Here is a 4967-nt window from a genome sequence, read left to right as displayed (position 1 = left end):
CATTCAAATTCTATAATTACATTTATCAATAGCCTTTTATTTTTCTTCGATAACGATACATTAATGTGCAATATTTATTATAACCTTAATAAGATGTAACTCCTAGCAAATTTATAATTATTTTATGAACATTCTGAGTAAAAATAGAAAAAAAAAAGTCAAAATATGAAGGAAAAAAAAGTTTAATATAAATGATAGCCAGAGAGAGGCGTCATATCATCTACTATATTCCGACCTTCACATTATTCATGCATAAATAAATATAGGTTGGTATGAATTTAACCAATATGAATAAATTATAAATTAGAAGAAAAAAAGAAAATCAAAAAAATAATAATATAAAATTAAATTCAAATCTTGGCATCCCTTTTTATTTATTTTTATTCTTTATGCCTTTTTTTATTTTTATTTCTTCTTCACAGTTAATTATGCTTTTTTCCTAATTACAACTATTATTCTCTATTTAGTCCCTAAATTTCCTAAAAAATCACAAGTCATTTTTTTTCTTTTTCTTCACGTAATATTTCAAAAATATCTCAACTTTTTACATTCTTTAGTTACATCTCCTATCATTTATGTAATTAGGATGACTAATAGGAAACAAAACAAATGAATAGTAATTGTAAATTTATAAACTTTCTAACCAAAAAAAAATTATAAACTTTAATTTTGACAATACTTTTAACTTTATTTTCTCTTTATTTCATGTAAAATCCCCCAATATTAAACTTTTTCTAAAATATTCTTATTTTTTCTCATACAAATTAAAAGTATTTTAACAAAAATTGAAAGAAATGCATAAAAGGAAAATTTTCTACATCAAATTAATGGTAAATTTATACTAAAACTTCTCTCTGTCTCTCTCTGAGTTTTTTCTTTCATTTTCTTATTAATTAATTTATCTTTCTCTTCGTCACACGTTAATTATGCACTTTTCCTATTTTTTTATTACCCTAAATTTCCTTTCAAATCAAAATTAAAATTCTTTCCTTTTTTGCTCATAATATTTTAAGAATATTTCAACTTTCTCTCCTTTTTATTTATCAAAAGACGTCTATAAAAAAAATCTTTAGAAAGAATATCAAATAAATACCATAATGGTATCGTTTATATAATTAATAAAAATTACTAAAATAGACCAACAAAAGCGTAGGATAATTAAGGAAAGACCAATACATATGATGATCCAATTCAAAATTCAACTGGAGCTTATATGAATATAATATACCTTGCTAGAGAAGTTGTTACCGTGCTTATCATGCAGCCTATCGACCTCGTGTATCGTCACATGTAAAGTACCATGAAGTAAAATTGGAGCCATTTTTTCACCTTCAAAAAATGAATTACAATATAATTAGCAGCAAATTAAAACACAAAATCCATATATTAAATAGTGTTGCTACAAATACAAAATCATTATATAAGTCAAACTCACTTCAAAAGGGAAAACCAATCAGTCATGCAAAAAAGATAAGTTGATAAAATTAAAGAGAGCTAAAAATTAAAGTGAGAAATATGATCCGATCTTTGCTGTAAATATGAGTGATGGAAAACGGAAGTGGCAATTCGATATTTGAAGTAAAATCATTTTTTATTAATTAATGATGACTTTTCAATTCCCCACTAGTATAAACAATAATTAATAATCAATACAGTAACTTATACTCATGAATGATTATAATTGTTACAAAATTTAATGGAGTTTAATATATATAATTTATTAATTTTTTAATTAGAAAATAAGGAAAAAATAGAGAAAAAGGTCAAAAATGAAAAAAAAAAGGATAAATAGGATTAAAGCCCTCTAAGGCATGCCACATATGATAGAGTAATAGCCTCATTTATATATATATACTAGTGAAAGTATCTGCGCTTCACGCGGTTAATTAAAAAAATTAATAAATTAATATATTTTACTAATTATATATAAAAATATTAATTTTATAGATTGTTAGTTTCTTATTTTAATGAAATAGTAGGTAATATTTATACCTAGATAAAAAAAAATGTAGATCTCTATTCTTATCCAAAATAGTGATATGGTCTTTCATTATTTTTTCTCAAGCTGTACAATTGAAATACTTTACATCTTTTGAAGTAAGCATTTCATATATACATAGTTGAATTTTTTTAAAAAAAACATGAATTGTGGTGTAGTGGTGGGACTACTCTGCCTTAATCAGAGGTCTTGAATTCAAGCCCAATATGAATTGTGATGTAGTGGTGGAAATACTTTTCCCTTAATCAGTGGTTTCGGATTCGAACCCTGGGTGAAAAAAAAAAACAATCAGGGCGTATGAGTGTTGAAGTAAATAGAATAAGAGGCTATATTTTAAAACAATAATTTATTGTATTAAATTTAAAATATTATTTTTTTATTTTAACTTTCAGTATCTTTTGTTTGAGTACTTATCTTTCGTACGAATATCAATTGCTTTTTTTTTTGTAAATAATTTCTATGTCATGTTTTTATTATTACATTCATTTATATATTATAAATAAATAGTTTAAGAAATTTTGAAAATGAAACAAACAACAATTATGAATAGTATTTAAAAGTAGAAGTTATAAAGAATTCAAAAAGCTTCAATGTAACTATATCAGAAAGAGTCAAAAAGTCGAAACTATACAACATAACACTTAAAAAAAGAAAAATAGATTGTACTAACAATCAAAAATCATTATCTCGTGAAATTTAACAAATATTGTAAGCAATTGATTATTAATTTAGTGTCTATCGCAAGCTGACTTTTTGATCAATCACACAGAAATGATACATTTAAAATATCAATATTATCAAAATTACTTCGTGTTGTGAAGATTTTTTTGATTATACTTATTTTGCAGAAAAATAAGAATACTTATAAAAAAAATGCTAAAATTAAAAAAGCATGCTCAAGTACATAAAAATGAATAGAAAAGGTTGAGAATAAAATACTTCTCGCCTTTCAATACTCCTTTCGTCTTACATATTATAATTCAGAAGGTAAAGATAGAGAAGCGAAAGAATGGAAGTCTTCGTGAAATAAAATATGAATTTATATAGCAAAATAGAGGAAAGCCATAAGACTTTCAAATTAAAGTTTGGGAGTTATAAACATAAAATTTATGGGAGTTACAAATGTTATTGAGAGTAAGAATTTAAAAAGTACGAGTTATGAGTAGTTACTCCTTATAAATACATTAAATATTAAAAAAAACTGAGTATATTAAAAAATATTATTGGAAACCCTACATTTTACTTCTAACTAAATATTATTTACCTTATCGTACACGCAGGACATAAGGCAATAAAAATAATTCAGAATATTTCACAAATAAGCACAAACTAAAATGAATTGAGTGATGCTATTTAAATGAATAATTGTACCTTTCAATTTTCCATTAATATTTATTATAATAATTATATATTAATATAGTTACTTATACATAATAAATTATTGTGTTTATTAACATATTTAATGAAATTTAATACATACCTTGAATTGTTTGGATGAATTGTGCAATTGATTCAATTAATAGCATTGATAATAAATTAATTAAGTGATTATCTTTAATATTTTATAAAATTTTACAGCAAATTTTTCAGCTTTATAAAATTAAGAAAAAAGCCAAAAAAAAAATCACAAAAAAGATAAATATGACTCTAGGCTTTAGAAAGTGTCACATCAGCAAATGTATAATCCTTCTTTATATATATATATATGTGTGTGTGTGTGTGTGTGTGTATGTATATTGATTCAGGTTAACGTATATATGACATAATTATCCGTAATCAAGGAACTAATAAACTCAATGTATATTTCTTTTGATAAAAGCAATATATCTTTAATTCAATTTTTAAAAAACTTTACTTTTCTTCATAATCATATTCTGCCAAAATATGTCGATACAAAATTTAATCAATTAACTAATAGACAACACAATGCATCTTTCTTTTGATAAAAGCAACATATCTTTATCTCATTTTTTTTTTTAAATACACCTTTCTCAGTAGTTATATTCAGCCAAAATATGTCTATACATTTTCGATTCTTTTTACAAAAATTTAATCAATTAAAACAGATAGTACTAAATGAAAAAAACTAAAATTTATTCGCCATTAAATTACTAATACTCTGGTAAACTCACACGATATACGGGCATATCCATAACAACCACATAAGAACAGTTATAACTACTTCTCATGTCCACTGGCGCCGCCTTCCACTGCTGTAAATAAGCGGCGGCACAACCCGTACTTTTAGACGACGGTGCGCATTCTTAATCATAGTGAAAAAATTGATTATCTCATTTTTCTCACCTTTTTCATTCCTAAGCCTATAACTCAAAAAATGCAAATAATCCTCTGACAAAAATCCTCCAATAAAATTGAACGTTGGAATCTTTGCGATTCCAGCAGTTTCGATCCCCGAAGAAGTCTTGCATTGAACCTCCATCGTTAGATGACGTGTATGCATGGGCATATCAACGATCACTTTCTCGTTTCACGTAGAAAAACTCATTTTCTTTATCCATCTTTTTTGTTTGTTCATTGCATGTTGTAGATTCTATCTTGATAATTACGAAAGCATTCTTCTTTATTGGTTGCTTCCGATTATCAAGAAGATTCTCAAAGGATATCGCTGTTATTTCTAGCAGATGCGTTGAGGATGATGAATATGGCTTCATAGTGTTGATAAATATAAGCAAGAAAATCAAAGTATTTAAAAGTTTGAAGGAGAGAATAATAAAGGTGATGTTTGTTCCAAAAATTAATCTATCAATATTCTCAGACATCACGGCATCTTTAATCCAAAACAAATTTAGGGCTGTTAAATGGGTCAGGCCGGGTCAACCCGGAACCGGCCCATTAATGTTTAGCCGGTTTGTGGGTTGGGTCCAGTTTTGGGCCCTACAGTAAATTTTATTAAAACAACCCGGGACCGGCCACTAAACCTAACCCGGTCCAACCCACCTAAACTAGG

At 26.1% G+C, this 4967-nt stretch overlaps 1 pseudogene; it reads right to left on the bottom strand.

The window, feature by feature from the left end:
• Positions 1-4110: 4110 nt before the first annotated feature.
• LOC107857684 lies at positions 4111-4671 on the bottom strand (annotated as a pseudogene).
• Positions 4672-4967: the final 296 nt, after the last annotated feature.

This window comes from Capsicum annuum, chromosome 2, assembly GCF_002878395.1.
Source record: "Capsicum annuum cultivar UCD-10X-F1 chromosome 2, UCD10Xv1.1, whole genome shotgun sequence".
NCBI lineage: Eukaryota > Viridiplantae > Streptophyta > Magnoliopsida > Solanales > Solanaceae > Capsicum > Capsicum annuum.
The sequence above is the reverse complement of the archived record's forward strand: the minus strand, read 5'-3'. Positions and strand labels throughout refer to the sequence as shown.